At 35.3% G+C, this 25,389-nt stretch overlaps 1 pseudogene; it reads left to right on the forward strand.

The window, feature by feature from the left end:
* Nucleotides 1-257: 257 nt before the first annotated feature.
* LOC130826946 (ATP-dependent zinc metalloprotease FTSH 10, mitochondrial-like) lies at nt 258-18,464 on the forward strand (annotated as a pseudogene).
* The last annotated feature ends 6,925 nt before the right edge of the window (nt 18,465-25,389 follow it).

Below are 25,389 nucleotides of genomic sequence, written 5' to 3' on the forward strand. Positions count from 1 at the left end.
AATGAAAAAAGTAATGGAGTTGAATAATTTTTCCGCAGTTTCAACGGAAGAAAAGATAGAGGAATCAAAACCACCTTCTGTATGGTTGTCGGAATGAAACCCTATTCTTGTTTTTCAATTTCTCCATGGCTATGATTTCATGACATTTTAGGCCTTAGTAATTTCCTTATTTGTTTTCTTATTTGTTTTCTTGCATTCATATTCTTTCTTTAATTAAATAGATAGATCCATCAATTTCCTCTCCTTAGTAATTTCCTAAATATATAATAAAAATGATATTTTCTAAAGTGGGTCGTTCGTTATCTCGTTTTTCTCGATCAAAGGTACTGACTTTTAGCTTATCTAATGGATTTTTTTAGAAATGTGCTACAATATTGTGGAATTTATAGTTTTTTATGGGATTGTAGTTTTGTTCTTGATTGTGGATTGTATTGCAGAATATCATCAATGGATGTTACAAGGGAAGATCAGCTTTTTTGGATGAGAGTTTATTGAGAGCTTCATATTTTAATTCCGCTGTAAAAGGGATTGATTCTAATTTAGGGTTTTTGAGGAATTATGTGGCTTCTGCTGGAGCCAAGAATAAAAAGTATATGTTTGACATGAGATATGTGTTTGCAAATCCTAGATTTTGTAGGTTTTTCTCTAGTGAAGCACCTAAGAAAAAGAGTAAGTGTATGATTGATTTTCGGGGGGAAGTTATCGGTTTTATTGTTGTTCTTTCTATTCTTTATAGTTTGGTTTTTTACTTTTGGATTACATGAATGTAGATTATGAGAACTTTTATCCCAAGAAGAAGAAGAAGATCCCCAAATCTGAGGAGCAGAAATCCGAGTCGAAAGGTATATGATTTTCTTTTTAGTTTTGCTAATAGGGTTATCTGGGTGATTTGTTGGGATTTAGGATAGCTAAAGTGCTTTATTTAGGGATATTACCACTTTGCAATATAAAAGATAGCTTTGAGTTCAGTTTAGATTACTGTGGGCTGACTCAAATCAAGGGCTTTTCTTCATTATAGGAAGGGCCTGGAGATTTTTCTTCTTTTTTCAGAATTCTTTCCGATTTCTATGCATTTTACAGTCCCACCAGCAATTCTCTCAATTCCTAGCTTCCTTCCAACTCTTATTGGTTTGCGATTACTCCGTTTTTGCACATATCACAACTATCTTAAACGATTCTCTTTCAACTTTTCTTCAATATTTGCTACTATTAAACCATTTCTTATATCTTTGTTTCGAATTCCATTATTGAAGGTATGCCCACTTACCATTCACATTTTTGCTACTCATCTTCTTACTATGATCCTTTCTAGAAGTCCAACATTTTGATCCATAAAAGAGTGCTAATCTAATAGTCGTTCAATAAATCTTGTCCTTTAGCTTTAAGAGCACCTCCATCACATAATTTCTAGCATCCGCTCTCTATTTTTGCCACTCACACTTAATTCTTTGGGTCATATTTTGTTTGATGTGTCCAGTTCCCTAAAATATGGCCCCAAGATATTTGAAGCATTCACTTTGAGTGATTTCTTTCTCCTCAAGCTTTATAGTGCCTCTGATTATCTCGTTTGTACTAAAATTATGCTCCATGAACCCAGTCTTACTCCGACTTAATTTGAGATCTCATGACTCCAAATTTTGTCTACATTGTTTTATCTTAGCATTTACCCCATCTCCGTTCTTATCTACCAAAACAATGTCATCAACAACAAAAGATGCACCAAGAAACGTCTCCTGGTGTTGATCAAATTATCTCATCTAGGATTGCTATAAAGAGAAAATAAACAGGCTAAGTGAGCCTTGATAAAGGTCAATTGTGATGGGAAAATCCTTGTTACTACTTTGCTCTCCCTCTTTCTCACTCTCACTCCATATATATATATATATATATATATATATATATATATATATATATATATATATATATATATATATATATATATATATATATATATATATATATATATATATATATATATATATATATATATATATATATATATATATATATATATATATATATATATATATATATATATATATATATATATATATATATATATATATATATATATATATATATATATATATATATATATATATATATATATATATATATATATATATCAAGGATAATATAGTCAATCTTCTTGGCTATTCAAATGATGGAAGTTTTCATCTTTATCCAAGTAGCCTTTGCATCTCAAATCATCTTCCAAACAGTTTTTTTTAACAATTTTCTTAGCAAAAATTTAGCATTATCCACTTTTAATTTTTAATGTTTGATTCCACGTTCTTTGGCTTTCTTTACCTTTGGGCTTGCTTGAAGGCGAACATCTAGGATAAGGAGTTTATGTTGGGTGGATACACTCTCAAGGAATAACCTTACATTTTAGACAACTACCTTTATCTATCATCCTTGTAAAAATATAGTCAATTTAGGTTGCGGTTACTAACAAATTATATTAGAGTGAAAAATTCAAAATGGATGCTCTTATGTTTCTAGTTTCATAGCCAAAACCTCCATAATTGATTTTGGTTCATGATCATGGAATATGACTAAGCCATTTGTCATTAACTTACCGATCACTCTCCTCCTTTATCTGGGTTTGGGACTAGCAATAAGCAACAAACATTAACAGCAGGAGTTAGGATTAAGCATTGATACCAAAAAAGAAGATAAGCTTTTCTACAAGTTTCCATATCCTTGGAAAATATAGTTGCATCTTGGTATTTTTTATATTTTGTCACTTGTCATTATAAATGTCAAAAGTTGATATTATGATCGTAGAACTTATTGATAGTGTCCTTGAACTTTGTATCGTGTGATAGTTTTATTGTAAGCTTCGAAATGGATACCTTTGTATACTTGAGCTATGTAAATCAGGTTGAATTTACATATTAGGTTCTCTAACCTTTTGATTTGCAAAGTTTACTCTCATCTTAGGTTTAACATACGTTTTTGTATATCATTTGGTTTAGAGAAGGAAAACCAGTGTTACCTATTCCATGGTGGCTGTGTTCTAAAGAGTAAGCATGTTTTGAAATGCATGTATTTTTTGAACTGTGTAACATGTACTTAAGATGATTGGCTAACTATGATATGCTAAACTGAAAGAACTATGGAATGAATGCAACAACTACGATTAGCCGTATGCTTGATTGACTAGGGGGATGCAAACGTATATGTACTTCCTATGTGTTTTAATGTTGGATACACTTTTTGTTATCATTAAATCCAATGCACATTTTTGGCTCTTAATAATAGATGAACTTCTTGATTTACTAGGCAGATGATTCTTCAAGTAAAAGCAAAGGAAGCAAGAGATAGTAGGTTTACATGTTAGTTTGTTTTTCCAATCCTATAAATTGTAGGATTCATTGTATCAATTAGAAAAGGTTTTGCAAACTAGGGTTTCTGATTCTCTTAGAACTATCTAAATTAGATTAGGAAATTACTTTTTATTGAACCCTATTGTAACACCCTCAGAATAGGTCGAACTTTTGAAAACACCTTTAATGAAAACATGAACCAAAACCTACTCATGAGAGTGTTACCGCCACATTTATTTCTAATAAAATAAATGTAAGGCTTAACGACTAAGGAATAACTTAATAATTTTTAATCCAACAAAGGGGTCTTACAACATAAGAAAAGACTTAAACGTAATCTGTATCCATATCAAATTTAAACAACTAAAAAAAATTAAACTGAAATACGACTCTAATAAAAGCTATACTTCTAAGTGATCCTCACTCCACAATTTTCTCGCAATTAATAACCTGCAACATAAGAATGCAAGAAAAACAAGAGGAAAACTCCCAAAATCAGGAAATTGAGTAATTCCAACTCCATCCCGTAAAACAATTAAATTTAAAAAAAAAGAATTCAAGAAAATAAAATATAATTAAATTGAAATTAATTTTAGAAAATAATATGTAGCTGAGTTTAAAAGAAAAAAATTTGAGAAAACAATTCATATAATATCACATAAACCAATTTATTAATTTGATATTTAATAATGACAAACACATAATCAATTTTTAATTTGAGGGAACGAGAACGCCAGTAGGCCGAGGCTTTACCCCTATACCTACTTCATCAAGAGGTCGTCGCCCCATATAATTCAAGGCCAGCAGAGTAGTCTTAGGGAATCCTAGTGTGCACACCCCTTCTACTTTGATCACAACAATTAGAAGGAAGACCAAACATCATATCAAGTATCAGAAATAATAATAATACCTGTCGGCAGCTATACTAACCAAACAGGGCAACCTGTTCATCACCCTTATACTTGGATCACAACAAATATAAGAGCTTCATTTCCCTCGAGTTACACTTTACGTGATTTAATAGATTTTTATAATTAGTCGCGAGCACACAAAACATATAATCAAACATACATTATTTATTATATTTTAGGATCATAAATTTTCCCAACGAAAATATATCTCAAGAATATCCAACTGAAATCTCATTTTCCAAATCACCATTTTAAATTGGTGGCAATAGGAATTAATATCACAAATATTTCTCCTTTAAATTCAATTGCATTTAAAATCATTATTAAAATAATAATATAACTTTCATCAAAATAATAATATAAATTTTATCAAAATAGTAATTATAAATTCAAGTTTGACAAAAATAATAGTAAAATATAATTTGAAAATATATAAAACATAACATCATATAAAATAATGTCATATAAAATCATGCATCATATTTAAACACATTAATTATCACTTAGCACATAATACTAACGGGATAGTCCTAATTAGATGGACATTGAGAATTACCTTATCACGCGATTCTAGACGACGTACGCTCCTAATAATCTCTGTCTACGAATCCGCTGTCTACACAAGAAAATAATATATCTCAATTTAATACCCCGATCAACCCATCGAAATAAATAAATTAAAAGACTCTTTTTCATTTTGTATACTTTATTTAAAAAGAATAATTTTAAACATGTAATTTAAAATTTTAAGAGTTAAAATAAAAGAAAAGTAAAGAAAAAAAAAAGAAATCATAAAAAAAAGAGAAAGGTGGGTGAGTTTCCAGGAACCCACGAAAAAGAAAGAAGAAAGGAAAGGAGGAGAGAGAAGGAGGAAGGGAGAAGGAAGAAGGAGAAGGTGCCGGCCGGCGGTACCTCCGGTGGCCGCCGTCTCACGCCGGTGGTATCCCGGTGACTGCCGTATCGCCGGAAAACTAAGGTCAGGAATAAATTATTATTATTATTATTTTTTTTTTCAAAAGCAAAATGTGTAATTTGGATTGAAATTGGTAGAACAATATTATAAAGAGATGAAATTTCATACCTTTAATATCAAAATCTTGAGTTTTCTTGACTGAATTTTAAGCAAATGGGAGATGAAGGAAGTAGTTTGTAGGAGAAGAAGGGAGTGTGAGTAATAATATGAATGAAATTAAGGGTAATTGGTTTAATTTATAATAGGTAAGTGAAGTTGGTTATAAGGTTTAGAGGAAGGAGTGGGAAGTTATTGTTAATGGTGTGGGAAGTCATTGTTAATGGTGGGTTTTTTTTTATTATTTTTTTTTTTCTGAAATGTATTTATCATTATTATTATTATTATTATTATTTTTTTTTTTTTAAAAAAAGGGATATTACATACACTCCCACTTAAAACAAAAGTTCGTCCTCGAACTTAAAGTTAACTATTGAAGTTTTAAACAAAATTGGACGGTTTGATAGACTCGCATCACCCCCCTATTTTAAAAAGTTTCGTCCTCGAAAGTCAACGTACCTGTTCGAAAGTTCGGGGTTTCGCTTTCTCATGTCAACTTCGTTTCCCATGTGGCTTCTTCAGTTTATTGGTTCGTCCATAATATCTTGACCAACTTAATTTCCTTGTTCCGGGTACATCTTGTTTTGGTATCAAGGATTTTTATTGGTTTTTTCTTCAAAGGTAAGGGTTTCATCAAGTTCAATGGTTTCAGGTTGTATGATATGGGAAGGGTCATGGACATATTTTCGGAGTTGGGATACATGGAAAAAGTTGTGGACTTTGGCTAGGTTCATAGGTAGGGCTAATCTATAGGCTACTTCCCCAATTCGTTTCAATACTTCATAAGGACCTATAAAACGAGGACTCAATTTACCCTTCCTACCAAATCTCATGACACCCTTGGTTGGTGACACTTTGAGCAAAACTTTTTCACCTACTTCAAACTCTAATGCCCTCCTCTTTTTGTCTGCATACGACTTCTGACGGTCTTGCGCTTCCCTCATACGTTCTTGGATCATTCTTACTTTCTTTGTAGTCTCCTCAATCATGTCTGGTCCTAATCCCAACGACTCATTAACATCATTCCAACATATAGGACTCCTACACTTTCTCCCATATAGGGCTTCGTAAGGTGCCATTCCTATGTTAGAATGAAAACTATTATTGTAAGAAAACTCTACATACATCAAATTATCCTCCCAATATCCACCAAAATCCATAACACATGCTCTTAACAAATCCTCAAGAGTCTGAATCGTTCTCTCTGTTTGACCATCTGTTGCTGGATGAAATGTAGTACTGAACTTTAGTATCGTGCCCACTGCTTCTTGTAGCATCTTCCAAAATTTAGACAGAAACCTCGAATCTCTATCCGATACAATGTCCTTAGGCACACCATGCAATCTCACTACCTCTTGAAAATACGCGTCTGCCATCTGTTGCATTGTCCAAGTATTCTTCATCGCTATAAACCTTGCTGTTTTTGTTAATCGATCGACTATCACCCATACGGCATTCTTCCCTGTTTTTTACTTTAGCAATCCTACTACAAAGTCCATTGAAATCGACTCCTATTTCCATCCAGGTATTTCTAATGGTTGCAATTTTTCCCCCGGCTTCATATGTTGAATTTTCACCTTCTGACATGTTAGACACTTCGCCACAAAGCCTGTAACTTCACGCTTCATGTTGGGCCACCAAAAGTTCTTCTTAAGATCCTTATACATCTTTTCACTACCAGGATGTATTGAGTATGGGGAATTATGGGCTTCAGTCATAATCCTAGTCTTAAGCTCCTCGTCCTGCGGTATACACCATCTTCCTTTATACTTCATTACGCCATTTTCATCACTTTCGAACTCAGTTGCTTGACCATCTTCCTTCAACTTCTTCAATTTAGTTAGCCAGTTATCCGTAACTTGCTTCACCCTAATTTCCTCAAAAATATCGGATTCAATCGTCATTCCATTTAATTGAGTACCCACATATCCATACTCTACCACTTCTAAGTTCATCCTACGAATCTCTTCATACAACTCATCTGCTAAAATTAATGCATTCATTGTATGACTTGACTTCCTACTCAGAGCATCAGCTACCTTGTTTTCCTTTCCCTCACAATACTTCAAGTCCAGATCATAATCCTTAATGAGTTCTAACCATCGTCTTTGTCTCATATTCAACTCCTTTTGAGTGTACAAGAACCTCAAACTCTTGTGATCGGTATAAATCTTGCACTTTACTCCAAATAAATAATGTCTCCAAATTTTCAATGCAAAGACTACAACTCCCAATTCTAAGTCATGTGTGGGGTAATTCTTCTCATGCGGCTTAAGTTGTCGTGAAGCATATGCTACTACTTTCCATCTTGCATCAACACACAACCTAGTCCATTCTTTGATGCGTCTGTATAAACCTCATATTCTCCACTTTCATTTGGTAAGGTCAGCACAGGTGCAGAGGTAAGCCTTGATTTCAACTATTGAAATGCCGCTTCACACTTCTCATCCCATTGAAACTTAATGGTCTTCTTCATCAAATTAGTAATAGGTTGAGCGATTCTCGAGAAATTTTTCACAAATCTCCTATAGTATCCGACTAAACCTAAGAAACTTCTCACTTCAGTCACATTAGTGGGTTTAGGCCAGTTCATTACTGCTTGAACCTTCAAGGGATCTACCATTACTCCATCCTTTGTAATTACATGCCCTAAAAATGCTACCTTTTTCAACCAAAATTCACATTTTGAAAACTTGGCATACAACTTATTCTCTCTTAAAATCTCTAAAACTTTCCTCAAATGAGCTTCATGCGGTTCTCGATTCATAGAGTACACTAAATTATCATCAATAAAAACAACTACAAACTTATCCAAATAAGGCTGAAAAGTCCTATTCATAAGGTCCATAAAGACAGCAGGCGCATTGGTGAGTCCAAAGGGCATGACTGTGAACTCATAATGGCCATACCTCGTTCGAAAAGCTGTTTTGGCTATATCCTCTTCTGCAATTCGTAATTGATGATAACCTGATCTCAAATCAATCTTTGAAAACACTCCTGCACCCCTAAGTTGATCGAATAGATCCTCAATTCTAGGAAGTGGATACTTACTCTTCACTGTCACACTATTTAAATCCCTATAATCAATACATAGTCTCAACGTTCCATCTTTCTTCCTAACAAATAATACTGGGGCTCCCCAAGGTGATACACTTGGTCTTATATATCCTTTATCCAACAAGTCCTCAAGTTGTACCTTCAACTCTTGCAACTCGGCAGGTGCCATCCTATAAGGTGCCTTTGAAATGGGTCCTGTTCCCGGAACTAAGTCAATCTTGAAGTCTAACTCTCTCACAGGTGGCATCTCTGGAATCTCATCTGGGAACACATCAACAAACTCCTTAACTACAGGTATCTCTCCTAACTCGTCCTCTTTCATGCTTGTGTTCTTTACATGGCACAAATATACGGGGTAGCCTTTCCTAAGATGGGTCTGAAGATTTAAGGCGGAGATAAGCTTGGTCTTTGGTGGCTCGGAGTAGTTTCTTGGTAGGTTAGTTTATTTCCCTTAGGGCCTCTAAAGGTAATTCTCTGTTTAGCACAATTGATTTCTGCCTGATACTTCTTTAACCAATCCATTTCCAAAACCAAATCGAAGTCTTTTAAATTAAACTCGATAAGGTTCACGGGTAGTTCGATTTCAGAGATGACAATAGGCATACCTAAGTAAAGGTTCTTACTGAGAAAGGTTTCACCTGAGGGTGTGGTTACCTTAGCTTGACATGAGGAAGAAGGTTTAAGGGAATGTTTTTCGATAAAATATTTAGATAAAAAGGAATGTGAAGCTCCAGAATCAAAGAGTACAAAAGCAGGTTTAGAGTTTACAAGGAAAGTACCCGTCACAATGTTGGCGTCCGACTCAGCTTCACTCTTGCTCATAACGTGGAGTCTCCCATTGAAAGTGCGTCCTCCATTTCCATTGTTTCCATTGTTGTTCTGATTGTTGTTGGCGTTGTACTTGTCATTTGTTGAATCACTTCCTGTTTGAGTATTGTTCGAGCGATTGTTGTTGAAGTTATGGTTCCTAGATCCTTCTCCATTGTTGTTATAGCCCTTGTTGTGTCCATTCTGCCCTAGTTGGTTTCTTTCTTGCCTCTTGGGACAATAATTAGCCTTATGTCCAGCTTCGCCACAAGCATAAAATTTAATTGGTTCGCCTTGACATGTATAGCCCGAATGACTCTTCTCACATTTCTTACAAACCCAAGCCCTCTGGTTACCATTCCTTTGCTGGTTTTCATACTGCCTAGGGTTTTGGTAGTTCATATTGTTATGTCCTCCCCCATGGTGATTGTTCCTACCATTACCCCCATTGTTACCAAAACGAGGTCTTTTATCATTACTTTGACTATCCGCATTACTTTGGTCTTTCCTCTTGTTCCTTCCCATCACATCTTCTTCTCTTTGTAAGATCCTCTCCATATTACACGCCTTAGAATAGGCCTTTGCAAGGGTAGATGAGGTACTTCCTCCTAACCTAGTTTGTATCCTGAAAGCTAAACCATCCTCAAATTTTTGGGCCTTAGAAACTTCATCAGGGACCATGTTAGGGCAAAACTTAGCATACTCATTATTTTTTGGGCATATTCCTTGACACTCATAAACTTCCCTTGGTTCAACCTATTGAATTCAGTGCACTTTTGTCTCCTAATATGTTCAGGGAAGAATCGACCTCTAATAGCACCCTTAAAAGAATCCCAGTCAAAGTTTGGTTGATTACTAATGGTTTGTCCCTCAGTTTCCCACCATGTGTCGGCATCCTCACGTAGGTAAAACGTAGCTTGGTTAACCTTTTGGGTCTCACGTGTTCCATTTGCAGTAAAGATTTTCTCCATGTCACGTAACAAATTCTCTAATAACATAGGGTCCTCTTTCCCAACAAAGGTAGGGGGTTTTAAAGTGGCGATCTTCTTAGCCATGACAGCTTGGGGGTCATCATGTCCATTGTTCATATTGTTAACTTGGTTTTGCACTAATAGTCCTATGTTTTGTGACAACTGCTCAAGTACCCTCACTCTAGCTGTTAATTGTTCAGATGTTTCGGCCATGTTATTTGCTTGTTGACGCCTGCGAGATCGAGTGTAAACTTCGGGTATTGCATAGGCTGTCGATATAAGAAACTAAGCGTTTTAATACTAACGTTTTCATCATATTCGTACACAGTTATTCTCAATCTTCAAGATTGAAAGAAAATACAAGGGAACAATTTGCACACATAACATAAAGACTCATGAAAATATTCATTAATATAAATTTTTAAATAATAATCCAATGAAAATAAATAAAATCAACATTGTTCAAAAAAAATAAAAATAAAAATAAATAATCTAAAGCTAACAAATTCCAACCTATCCCATTTTTCTAGTTAACAAGTAATCATCAAAATCACTTTCGAACTGGTTCTTCCTCAAAATCCTCCTCGGGATCCTCCTCAGGATCTCCTACATAGTCTTCCTTAGGTTCATAGTTTCCTTCATCTTCAGATTGAATAAGTATAGGTATGGTATCGGTGTTATCATTTTCCCTGTCACTCTCATCCTCGTAGTCATAGGAGCTCCCAGATACATTATAGATCCACTTCGCTTTAGCATCGATCATTCTCTTTTCTAAATATTCTAGAGTAAGGAACCATTTCTCATTTTCCGCATACCTTTCCCAATTGGGTCTCCCGTTTTTAATTATGTCGTTGTATTCTTTCTTAAGTTCAGCATTTAAGGTTCGAATAAGGACATCTGCTTGCTTAGGTGGTGTATTATAATCAGAGTTGCCATGATACTTATTTAGGTGGCAGTTCTCCATGCTTACACGGAGACGATGGACATATGAGGAAATGGGTTCTCCTACTTTCATAGAAAGGTGGTACGGTGCATCACGAAAATTTCTAACACTTTTCCTAGCAGTGCAACGGAATCGAGGCATCTAACAAAAACGAAAGACAACGAAAATATAATTAAAGAAATAACACACTACTACTAAGTACTTAGAAGTACTTCAAAACAATAAACCCATTCGTCCCCACTCTCATAATTTATTTTTTTATTTGTAACTTACTTCAATTATTTAAAATAATTTTACCTTGTGTCATTTAACCTATTTTTCATTTAAGTCTTTACAAACTTTAAATCCTAAACGATTCTAAGATTTGACCAAAACAAACCTAAGCTCTGATATCACTTTGTAAAACCCTCAGAATAAGTCAAACTTTTGAAAACACCTTTAATGAAAACATGAATCAAAACTTACTCATGAGAGTGTTACCGCCACATTTATTTCTAATAAAATAAATGTAAGGCTTAATGACTAAGGAATAACTTAATAATTTTTAATCCAACAAAGGGGTCTTACAACATAAGAAAAGACTTAAACGTAATCTGTATCCATATCAAATTTAAACAACTAAAAAAAAATTAAACTGAAATACGACTCTAATAAAAGCTACTTCTAAGTGATCCTCACTCCACAATTTTCTCGCAATTAATAACCTGCAACATAAGAATGCAAGAAAAACAAGAGGAAAACTCCCAAAATCAGGAAATTGAGTAATTCCAACTCCATCCCGTAAAACAATTAAATTTATAAAAAGGATTTCAAGAAAATAAAATATAATTAAATTGAAATTAATTTTAGAAAATAATATGTAGCTGAGTTTAAAAGAAAACAATTTGAGAAAACAATACATATAATATCACATAAACCAATATATTAATTTGATATTTAATAATGACAAACACATAATCAATTTTTAATTTGAGGGAACGAGAACGCCAGTAGGCCGAGGCTTTACCCCTATACCTACTTCATCAAGAGGTCGTCACCCCATATAATTCAAGGCCAGCAGAGTAGTCTTAGGGAATCCTAGTGTGCACACCCCTTCTACTTTGATCACAACAATTAGAAGGAAGACCAAACATCATATCAAGTATCAGAAATAATAATAATACCTGTCGGCAGCTATACTAACCAAACAGGGCAACCTGTTCATCACAACAAATATAAGAGCTTCATTTCCCTCGAGTTACACTTTACGTGATTTAATAGATTTTTATAATTAGTCGCGAGCACACAAACATATAATCAAACATACATTATTTATTATATTTTAGGATCATAAATTTTCCCAACGAAAATATATCTCAAGAATATCCAACTAAAATCTCATTTTCCAAATCACCATTTTAAATTGGTGGCAATAGGAATTAATATCACAAATATTTCTCCTTTAAATTCAATTGCATTTAAAATCATTATTAAAATAATAATATAACTTTCATCAAAATAATAATATAAATTTTATCAAAATAGTAATTATAAATTCAAGTTTGACAAAAATAATAGTAAAATATAATTTGAAAATATATAAAACATAACATCATATAAAATAATGTCATATAAAATCATGCATCATATTTAAACACATTAATTATCACTTAGCACATAATACTAACGGGATAGTCCTAATTAGATGGACATTGAGAATTACCTTATCACGCGATTCTAGACAACGTACGCTCCTAATAATCTCTGTCTACGAATCCGCTGTCTACACGAGAAAATAATATATCTCAATTTAATACCCCGATCAACCCATCGAAATAAATAAATTAAAAGACTCTTTTTCATTTTGTATACTTTATTTAAAAAGAATTATTTTAAACATGTAATTTAAAATTTTAAGAGTTAAAATAAAAGAAAAGAAAAGAAAAAAAAAAGAAATCATAAAAAAAAGAGAAAGGTGGGTGAGTTTCTAGGAACCCATGAAAAAGAAAGAAGAAAGGAAAGGAGGAGAGAGAAGGAGGAAGGAAGAAGGAGAAGGTGCCGGCCGGCGGTACCTCCGGTGGCCGCCGTCTCACGCCGGTGGTATCCCGGTGACTGCCGTATCGCCGGAAAACTAAGGTCAGGAATAAATTATTATTATTATTATTTTTTTTTTCAAAAGCAAAATGTGTAATTTGGATTGAAATTGGTAGAACAATATTATAAAGAGATGAAATTTCATACCTTTAATATCAAAATCTTGAGTTTTCTTGACTGAATTTTAAGCAAATGGGAGATGAAGGAAGTAGTTTGTAGGAGAAGAAGGGAGTGTGAGTAATAATATGAATGAAATCAAGGGTAATTGGTTTAATTTATAATAGGTAAGTGAAGTTGGTTATAAGGTTTAGAGGAAGGAGTGGGAAGTTATTGTTAATGGTGTGGCAAGTTATTGTTAATGGTGGGTTATGTTTTTTTTTTTTTTTTTTTTTTCTGAAATTTATTTATCATTATTATTATTATTATTATTATTATTATTTTAAAAAATGGGATATTACACCTATTAGGTGTAGAAACATGTTTAGAAATAGCAGCTTAATTGTTACAGTTATATGTTTTTTTATAGTTAAAGTAGGAGACTTCTAGTGGGGTTCTTTTAATCGTTAGACACCCTTTTAGTTGAGACTTGAGAGTTGTGAGATAGTCATTACCTTCAATTAAGCTTTGAAATATCAGGTTTTGTGTTATTCAATTCAGTGAGTTTTTCATCCCACTTTTGAAATCTTAAGAGAGATTCTTCTATTATTCGATTTGTCTCTTCTATTGAATATTGTCTATTTTTGGCTAGTTCACGCTTAAAAATGCAAGGTCAAACTATAACAACTAATATCATATATGCATTGAACATTAATTAAGACTTAACTCCTTGTATTGACTTAACATTGATAAGGTTTACATTGAGGAGAGGAAGGGGAGGTCGTGGTTGAACTAGTTGAGAGCTAGGTGAAACTTACTACTTAGAAATTTATGCTTCAGGACATGAATTTGTTGATAAACTTGGAGCTTTTTTTAAAGAGGAAATATGTGACACGTACTAATTAATGCCTTTATAACCTCTACTATTTCATCAATTCAGAGGAATCAAACACAAATACCGAAGATCAAGGAAATTTTGAAGAAACCATAATGATGAAGATCCAAAGTACAATCCTAGTGATCGGACTTTTGGTTTCAATATTATCCTTTAATCCTCATGAGAAGCAGCAGGTGAGAATTTTCGATTGAGTTTGTGTTTACAATTTATATTTGACAAATGATCATGTTGCAATGATATACTTTCTCTCTGTTTGTTTGGATCTTCAAATGATTTTGTTGTACAAACTTTTAATGTGAGAGTTACATTTTAGGATTATAAATTGAAAAGCATCTAGCTAAGTGCCCTTTTTGGTTCATGGAGGATAAATAAAGTACTCAAGAATGATAAATGAGGGCAAAGAACTCTAGGAAAGGTTTTTTTGTTTTTGGTTTGGCTTACTGGTCTCCTTCATATGTTGATTGGGACATCATAATAGTATGGAATCACCACAGTTCCTTCTACTGTGCTTTGATAACTTTCTCGGCCCCACCAATGCTTATTCATCGATTTTGACCCATGATGGTTGAATTTGTTCACCAGCGAAGATCATCTCTCTCCCTTTTGTTATGAGTTGTTAAGCTGTAATCTCTCTGTGTGTGTGTGGGGTGAGGATTGTGCAGGTAGCTGGTGGATATGGAGATGGAGAACTAGAAAAGCTGAGTTATTGGAGAGGCTATGGTTTCTAAAGTCAGTGATTTTTAGTATTATTGTCTTGGATTAATGAAGTCCTGAAGCTAACCGCTGGTGTTTAATTGAGTGTGCTTTTAGGAAAATAATGATAGCACATAAGCACTTGTATCAACTATTAAGTGGTCTTGGTTATGCTAGGTGGTTGGTTGGCTAGTCAGGTTGTAATATTTTAGTGGTAATATGATAGATTAGCAGCAATGGAAAACTAGTTGAAGTGTGACGAGTGGTGATAAATCAATTTGATTTCCGCTGATTTGTTTCACTGACAGCCTTTAATACCTTCTAGTTTCTTTATCCTTCAAAAGGAATTTGAAATCCTTTGGAATGGGGGAAGTCATGAAACCTCAATTACCCAAACTAGAAAGGGGAAAGGGAAGTGCTGAAGTGGTGAACCACATGTGATTACTGGGATAAGGGTGTTTCTTTCTTTTTTTTCTGATTCCTGTGAACCAAGTGGTCTCTATATTGAACATCTTCATGTTCATCTTGCAAGGCAAGGTCAACTATATCCTCTTGGTCTCTATATGAAAAATGATTATGTTATTGCTTGATTTGTGTTTTAATTTGCTTAATGTATAGACTGGGACACTGGATGATTGAAACTGTCTTTCTAATTCTTTCAACCTGTTTAGCATGTAGTTTTGCCTTTCACTTTTGTGTGATTGCTGCTTGCAGAATAGTTTCCAAGAATTCAAAAATAATCTTCTAGAACCTGGTCTGGTTGATCATATTGTTGTTTCCAATAAATCAGTTGCTAAAGTTTATGTAAGGAGTTCGCAACAGGATCAAACAAACAACGATGACAATAGTGCTCCTACCAGAGCGCGCTCAGGCCAGTACAAGTATTATTTCACAATTGGAAGTGTTGAATCCTTTGAAGAAAAGTTGGAGGAAGCGCAGGAAGCCTTGGGTATTGACCCCCATGATTATGTTCCTGTAACATATATGAATGAAATGTTGTGGCATCAGGAGTTAATGAGATTTTCTAAAGCACTTTTACTTCTCGGATCACTTTTTTGCTTGGGTAGGAAGATGCAAGGTGGCCTAGGTGTTGGTGGCCCAGGTGGAAAAGGAGCTCGAGGAATTTTCAACATTGGAAAAGCCCCTATCACAAAAGTGGATAAGAATGCAAAGAGCAAGGTCAGATATATTTATTCAAATTTGTATGTTTTATTAACTGTATTCAGTTGCTACTTATTTTCATGATATATTTGCGCTGAGTGATGTACACTTCCTCTTCTGCGAGTGTAATTTTTATTGTTGATCTGTTAAAACTGTTCATGATCATTTTCTTATTTTCAGGTGTACTTTAAAGACGTTGCTGGCTGTGATGAGGCAAAGCAAGAAATTATGGAGTTCGTACACTTCCTTAAGAATCCAAAGAAGTATGAAGAATTGGGTGCAAAAATTCCTAAAGGTGCTCTCTTAGTTGGTCCACCAGGGACTGGAAAAACACTCTTAGCTAAGGCAACTGCTGGGGAATCTGGTGTACCCTTCCTTTCTATATCAGGTTCAGATTTTATGGAGATGTTTGTTGGTGTTGGGCCATCCAGGGTGAGAAACCTTTTCCAGGAAGCAAGACAATGTGCTCCTAGCATTGTTTTCATTGATGAGATTGATGCCATTGGACGTGCAAGAGGACGTGGTGGATTTTCTGGTTCAAATGGATGGTTTTGGAACTACCTCTGGAGTGGTGGTCCTTGCTGGCACAAATAGGCCAGATATTCTGGATAAGGCTTTGTTGAGACCTGGTCGATTTGATCGCCAGATCACCATTGACAAGCCTGATATCAAAGGTCGTGAACAAATCTTTCAGATTTATTTGAAAATGATCAAACTTGATCATGAGCCATCATACTACTCAGAGAGGCTTGCAGCACTCACTCCTGGGTTTGCTGGTGCCGACATAGCAAATGTTTGTAATGAAGCTGCGTTAATAGCTGCAAGGAATGAGGGGACAGTGGTTAATATGGAACATTTTGAAGCAGCCATAGATAGAGTTATTGGTGGCTTAGAGAAGAGAAACAAGGTAAAATTTTGCTGTCTTCTATGACGCACACTACCTTGCTTACTAAATAAGTGGTAGCAACTTTTCTTTCTTGTCATGCAGGTAATAAGCAAGTTGGAAAGACGAACTGTTGCTTATCATGAATCAGGTCATGCTGTTGCTGGATGGTTCCTCGAACATGCTGAACCACTATTGAAAGTCACAATTGTTCCTCGTGGCACAGCTGCTCTAGGATTTGCGCAGTATGTTCCAAATGAAAATCTTCTTATGACTAAAGAGCAGCTTTTTGACATGACTTGCATGACATTGGGTGGTCGAGCTGCTGAACAGGTAATTGCTTCTCTTTCCCTCATTCTAATGTCTTTCTTGGTTCCATGTAAGATGTATCATATTGGGACGACTTTTGTCTAAATCAACTTAATACCTTTGGTGACTTCCTCTCTGTGTTTTTTAAAGTTGAGACCATTACGGCAATAACTGATCTTGATGTATTATTCACCCTCATTCATGAGTAGGGGTGTTCAATGGGCCAAATACAAACCGGGCCGGGTTGGATAAGGGTCCTTTAAACTTAATATGGGCTTTAAATGGGTTGGGCTTTTAAAGCCCGGTCCAACCCATTTTGTCACTAAAAATTATTATAATCCCCATTGATCAATTTATAATAATTAAATTGTAGAAACCTTAGTAATTTCCATTGGCATTGTCATTTATAATAATTAAATGATCCATCAATTATGCTATTTACAAAAGCTTTTATTGAGCCCTTTTATAGCCCGCTTCATTTCAGTTATAGCAAAGCCCATTTTTGCTCCAGTTAATTTTCAACCCGGCCCTTACGTAACCCTACTAAAAACGGGCCGGATACAGGCTTAAAATGGATGCTTGGTTTGTTGAACACCCCTAGTTGTGAGGTTATGAGGAGACAACTATGCAGTTTAGATTTTGCGGAGTATTTGACATACTGGCGCTTATTTTGAAGGTTCTGATTGGTAAAATCTCAACTGGAGCTCAGAATGACCTCGAAAAGGTGACGAAAATGACATATTCCCAAGTTGCAGTATATGGGTTCAGTGACAAAGTGGGTCTCCTCTCATTTCCCCAAAGGGAGGATGGTTTTGAAATGACAAAGCCGTACAGCAACAAGAGTGGTGCTATCATCGACGAAGAGGTAAGAGAGTGGGTTACCAAAGCATACAAGCATACTGTAGAATTGATCGAGGAACACAAGGAGCAGGTTGCTGAAATAGCGGAATTACTGCTTGAAAAAGAAGTTCTCCATCAAGAAGACTTGGTTCGAGTTCTTGGTGAGAGGCCTTTCAAATCAGCCAAAAAACTACGATAGATTCAAACAAGGTTTTCAAGAAAGTGAGAAGGGTGAGGCTTCTGAGAAACGGTCGTCAAAGGATGAGGTTGTGGACCAAGTTTGCAGCGGAAAATGACGTTTGTTACCTTTTATACATGCACGCTTATACGGACAACCAAGAACAGAAGGTTTCTTGATCAGGATGTCTGTTTGGATTGAATTCTAAGCAATCTTGAACGACTGCTTATCCCTGGAAGAAGACACTGATTCCCCTAAGGAATGCAGTGTAACAACCCGACCTACCGTTGACTGAGTAAACAGGGTCATCACAGGGTTCATTTCCCAAGAAACTTAAATCACACTTCCAAAACTTGAGCAAAGGAGTCACGAGCTCTTTAATGTATAGCTAGCAAGTGTGCTCTCCTACTTAATGCGTCTGCTACTATGTTAGTTTTCCCGGTTTTATACTTAGCCACAAAGTTGAAACTTTGCATGAACTCAACCCACCTAGCATGTTTGGCACTAAGTTTGTTTTGCCCACAAATATGCTTAAGGGATTCATGGTCTGAATGTAAAATGAAGGGTTGTCCCTTAAGGTAATGTGACCAATGCTCTAATTGACTAAGGTGATCTTGTACATCCCTACTATACACAAGTATGTCATCAAGATATACCACTATAAACTTCCCTAAGAATGGTCTTAAAACCTCATTCACAAGTCTCATGAAGGTACTAGGGGCTCCAGTTAACCCAAATGGCATAACCATCCACTCATATAAGCCATACTTAGTTTTAAATGCTGTCTTCCATTCATCTCCTTCCCTCATCCTTATTTGATGATACTTACTTCTCAAATCTATCTTACTAAACCATTGAGAACCTGACAATTCATCCAACATATCATTTATTCTGGGTATGGGGAATCTATATTTAATGGTAATGTTATTCACACTCCGGCTATCAACACACATCCTCCAAGTCCCATCTTTTTTTGGTACAAGTAAGGTGGGAACAGCACATGGACTCATGCTCTCTCTAACATAACCCCTATCCATAAGCTCCTGGATTTGCCTTTGCAACTCCTTGGTTTCTTCAGGGTTGGCTCTATATGCAGGTTTATTAGGTAATGTTGCTCCTGGTATGAGATCAATCTGGTGTTCTATACCTGTTATTGGTGGTAACCCTACTGGTAATTCTGCAGGAAAGACATCAGCAAACTGTTCCAACAAGTTAGTGATCCTAGCATCTAGCTTACTCCTCTCCTGCTTAACTTCCTTACTGAATAGAAGAAAGGCTTGTCCTTCTCTCCTGACCTCCTTATTGCTCACCTTCCTGCTCATCAAGGATACACTATCTATTGGTCTCTGTGGAAGTAAAGTGCCTACTGGTTTCTATGAAGGTAAAGTGAAGTCACTGCCTGCTGTTTTTTGTGGAGGCAAGGTTCTGTGAGGTGGCAGGGGCATAAGGTCCTTAAGTTTTTCCTCATGTCTCAGGGTATAAATATTAGTGTAGCCATCATGTAGGGTCATTCTGTCATGCTGCCAAGGTCTGCCTAAGAGCACATGACAGGCAGTCATGTCTAACACATCACAAAGCACTTTATCCTTGAATGACCCTATAGCAAATTGAATCAAGCATCTCTTCTTCACATAACTACTAGCTTTGCTATCTAACCACTTCAGTTTATAAGGGTGTGGGTGTGGTTTAGTCTCTAAGTCCAGGGTCTGAACCAAATCCTTGCTAACACAATTGGTTTCACTCCCTCCATCTATGATTTAGTCACAAACTTTGCTCTTAATTTTACACTTGGTTTAGAAGATGTTTTCTCTTTGGTCATTTGGTTTATTCTATGGGGTAGCATGGAAATTCCTCCTAATCAACAGATTTTGCATCTCTGGCTCAGGGTATACTACTTCTCTATCCTCTTTTTCCTTACCGTCTTCAGTGCCCTCAAAGGTCTCTAAGACTCCTTCATCATTCACAAAATATGAACGATCAGGATCTTCCTTAGATGTGGTAGGCCAAACCACCTCTTCCTTCCCATTTTTGCTAACCAACATGGCCCTAGGTCTGCCTAGTTCTCTGATTTCTGCCCACTCCTAGATAGTAAAGGCGCTAGCATTGGAACACTCACTCTTTATGTGACCATGCCCATGACATTTGAAGCAAACTACTCCTTTCAAGTCCTTGGAATTTCTGTCCTTAGTGGTGTTGGTCATTGGTGGAGTCCTATCTTGTGCAGTGGTCTGTGTCATAGTGTGTGGGTGCTGTAACATTTCTTGGGTTGTAATTCCTTACTGGTCTATTGTAAGTGTTGCCTATGCTTGGTTTCTTCTTGGAATATTTTTCTAAGGTAAGAGCATTGCTACAAGCCAGGCTAAAGGTGAGGTTTGGGGTCAGCTCCAGCTTCCTTCTTAAGTCTTCCGTTAAACCACCTATGAATTTCCCGACCTTCATCTCCTCAGTTTCATTGGTGTCACACACAATAGGCAACCTTTCCCATTCTTGGATATATTCTGACACAGTCCTATTCTCCTGTCTCAATGTACCCCATTGTATGCAAAGCTGCTGCCTATAATTTTGTGGGACATACTTCCTCCTTAAGTGCTTTCTCAGTTTTTCCCATGTACTGATTCTCTCCCTATCCTCCCTCCTTCTTTGCTTCTGCACTCCATCCAACCATCTGCAGCAAGTTTAGTCAGTTTAATCTTAGCTAGCTTAAACTGTTGTTCAGGTGTGGTTTCCTTAAAATCAAAATACCTTTCCATGTTAAACTCCCAATCTAAATACACCTCTGGGTCTGAAGAGTGCCCATCAAAATTTGGTAAGTCAATTTTCAAGGTTTTATCCTCACTGGTCCTATTGTTTTGTGGGTATTGTTGTGGTCTTTCCTCCTGATTTCCCATGTTGTTGGCCACTGTCAAGGCTAATTGCTGGACTATATTGGTAAGGGCCTCTAGTTTTTCATCCATATCCATCCTTCCCAAAGGCACACACCCAAACAGAATAAGGATCAGACAACTATCAAACGAAAACCTGCAAGAAAATTTCCAACAGCTAACTCCTAGCAAACAACAATGAATACACAACTACAAACCCCTAATTTCTCAGAAAATTTTTCAAGAATCAGATTGTATACACCAATTTTTTCAGAAAAAAGCGTAATGTTCAGTAATTTATAAGCAAATGCTGTTAAATTCTTATCAGTTACCACATTCAAAACAATCAAGAATTGAATTACATGAATTAATTTGTGTGATGATTAAAAAATTCGATTAACAGTCACCAATTTAATACGCATGCACTGAAACTGGAATTATATTTTAGAAATTTTTATTCCACAATCAAATTCGTATGATAGAGAAACGAATTCTACAATCCTTAACTCGGAAATTAATAACAAAGAAGAATTGAATTTATACCTGTGATCGCCAATTGAAACAAAATGCGAACAATACCTGATTTTCTGATTACTCCTCTCAGAAAACGTGAAATTACCTATTACCTTGCTTTCCTTATATCCTTTCTTCGTGTCCCTTATTAGAACACGACTCTGCTATCAAGTTGGACCAAGTTTGCAGCGGAAAATGATGTTAGTTACCTTTTATACATGCACGCTTATACAGACAACCAAGAACATAAGGTTTCTTGATCAGGATGTCTGTTTGGATTGAATCCTAAGCAATCTTGAACGACTGCTTATCCCTGGAAGAAAACAGTGATTCCCCTAAGGAATGCAGGGCCTAATCCTCACAATTCTCTCAATGATCAATGTGATCTTGAGAAGTATGAATTTGCGAAGGCTTGAATACACTCAACCTTACAAGACAGAAAATGGCAAACAAAACAGAAACAAACACCTTGCTTTCTGAATGAATGATCGAATTACTATAAACGTTGATGAATGAATTGAAACTATGTCGTCTTTACAATTTGTGAGGAGAGCCTTATTTATAGATTTGGCTTTCATCCTCTAACGGCTAACAATCAAGAAAAAGGCGCCAAAATCCTAACGGCTATAACAGAAAACAGAAGCCTTAAAATAGAACGCGCTGGGTCGTCTGTTTGCGTTTGGTAACACCAAGCTGTTCCTTATTCTTCCTCTTCAAGATACATGATTATGTATGCTTTCCTCAAGGTTGTATCATGTATGTCTGGGTTTAGCTCTTTGTTCCTCAATACTTCTGTCTTCATTGTTTGTGTGCTCAGCATTGTTCCCAGTATCAACCTTGTGTTGTTCATATACAAAGGATGATCTTGTTGCAGGTTGGTTCATCACCACTTATGCCGGATGTAGTCCCAACATAGTCATGTTGGGTATTTTAGGGTCTATCTTGTACATGGGTAAAAGTTTCTCTGTTCATTTAGTGAAATGTATAATGATTTTACTTTTATTTTTTGTATTTTACACTTTTGGATTAATCTTATTTTTTCAATGAGATTAAATTATGTTTGATGATAGCATTTTGCATTGTTCTGCTTGCTCGCTTCATGCCTTGTTGTTAGATAGGCAAAATTCGATGCACAAGAATTACGACTCGATTTCAATTGTTTTTGCTATAGATAAAGGTTTTCATGTTAAGAATATGATGCGTATATGGGATGATTGCTTCAAGAACATGGAAAACTCAATCAAGAACCAACAATGTGATCAATGCACACGCAATATCACACACAGAACACTCCCTCTGTTTAACATAACAAACAGGAGGGCTTGGCCAAGGCAACTCTAAAGAGTGGTCTTTGATCCGTGGATAGAGACAAATAATCCCCTAAGGATTGATTGGCCTCTTCCTCACACTTGAATTGAAAGGTTTTCTTTTAATTCTTGTGGAATCAACCTGAAAGAACACCTTGCTTTCACTCACAAAGGGCCCTCACAGAAACAAACAATTGAACGCAATTGCTTTGAAGAAAATACTTTGATTAATCTGGAATGTGTTGGATACAATGAGGTTAGCCCTTATTTATAAGGCTTTAACGGCTAACAAGACTACTAACGGTCATAACTACCTTTACATTCAAATATCACGCGCGTTTTTAAAAGCCAATTAAAACAGAAAGCTTAAAAATTATTCTAAGTATTACAAATATCAGCAGCTCTCTTAACTGGCGAGCAGGGCACCTTGCAGCTCACTTTGGGGCTTCTGTGATTACAACCAGCATGGTCCTTGGGCCTTTGCTTCTTGGTCCATGTATAGAGATGCTGCTTCCCAAGGTTTCAAGTTCACCCATACAGTAGATTGGGCTCCCCACGTTGTGCAAGGTAGGCTGGCAGGTAGGCGATGCATGGTCAGTCAGTTGATCAGAATGCTTGGTTCTGATCTGCTTGTGAGTTGCTGATTGGTTCTTTGTAGCTTCCTCTTGCCTTTGTCCTTCTTTGATGCTTGTGTTTAATCTGGTTTGGAGTTGGCCATCCATGTTTGTCAAGTCCAAGTCAGCATATGTTGCTTCCAAGCCAGCAGCTACTTGATTGGTCATGCATCCTTCTTGGCTAGTCTCTTCTTGGTTGCTTTGGCTTGTCTTGCCTTGTGTGTTGACTTCATGATCCATATTTGGATCAGAATATATTTCAAGTGTCTATTTGGTTATTGACACTAAACAATGTAATAGAAATAATTTGTAGTGTAAATTTTTATGAAATGTAGTGTTATTACTGTGGAAAATGGTAATGAAAATTTGATCATAAAAAAGCTTTTTTGCTTACAGTTTTGTATTACTACTCTTATAATATTATATTTGCATGACAATGTATTGGAATGAATTTTGTGAATAAATAAGATGAATGGGATAGAATAAGTATGACCATTTAACTTATCAAGAGATTTTTATTAAAAAAAAACACTAATTTTTCATTATTAATTCTACTATAAAATACTTCTTCCGTTCTGAAATACTCACTACATAATAGTTTTGACACTGCTTTTCGTTCAAGATTATTTTATATATTGCAGTTAATGTTTAAGAAGAAATATAGTCAAGTGAGAACTTGTTTGAACCGTTTAAGCGCATATTTCATAATATTAACTTTTTATAATTTTAGATGTCTATAATTTAATATATAAGTGATCAAAATAATACATTAGATTGCGTAAAATATCAAATATAACAAATATAATGTAACGGAAGCATCTACTGTCAAACAGACCGCAAATATTTTGTAGCGAAACGAGTGAAAATATTATCATGTATGTAAATATTAAACTTATGAGTATCAATTATAGAACTAAACACATCTATTTCATGCTAAAAGCTAAAAAAATATGAATAGAATGTATACAGTCCTTCTAGAGTGAAAATCACAGCATCTTGTTGTTGCAATCTATTACGTCCTTGTTTCTCTTTAACAACAGTCAACTTCTTGGTAGAATCATCGTTCTTCTTAAACTTCTTAGCAATTGAGTTTTTCGACGATCCTTTCTTTTTTGAAATGACAGTTAGAGGCAACTCCTCCTCATGACCCTTTTTGGAAGACTTCACCATTGTTAGAAGAAATCAACAAGAACCTACAAAACCGCGAAAAAATGAACCCTAAAAAACATCTAAAACAGAGATAAACGCAAAACACGAATAAAAAGAAAACAAAATGAACATACATAAACCATGGAAAAAAACAAAATGCGAAAAATCAACAGATAAAAATCTACAAAAAAACGAAGACGATTACATATAACATAATCTTGAAAAGAAAATCAACATGCAAAACATAAAAAAAAAAAAAAAAAGAAAATCAACAAGAAGATTACCAATTCACCAAGATAAAGAAAACGAAAGTTGGAGGAGAGAATATGGAAAGTTTTAAGAAGGGAAGTTACAAAGAGGAAAAGAACTGATACACATAAGGAAAGAAATAATCAACTTACTGAATAGTCATATCAATCAATTTGAAAATTTGATTAAAAAATAAAAAAAGGAAAAATGGAGGAAAGTGTGAACAGTACACGCGCATGAAATGGGTCGGCCCACACTTCGTCTTAGCTGATGGTCTCATCCAAGTTGTATATTCTTATTTTTTCTTTAGTTTGTATTAATTGGACTATTTAGCCCATATGTGTAATACGTCTTTCGAAAAGATCGTCTTTCATAACAATTTGTAATTAACAAAAACAAATCAAAAACAAAAGAAATGAAAGTGTGATTTTAGATGTAATAATGTGGTATTTTTTGGATGAGATTTTGTTTGTAT

The sequence above is a fragment of the Amaranthus tricolor genome, chromosome 11 (assembly GCF_026212465.1).
Source record: "Amaranthus tricolor cultivar Red isolate AtriRed21 chromosome 11, ASM2621246v1, whole genome shotgun sequence".
In the NCBI taxonomy this organism is placed as follows: domain Eukaryota; kingdom Viridiplantae; phylum Streptophyta; class Magnoliopsida; order Caryophyllales; family Amaranthaceae; genus Amaranthus; species Amaranthus tricolor.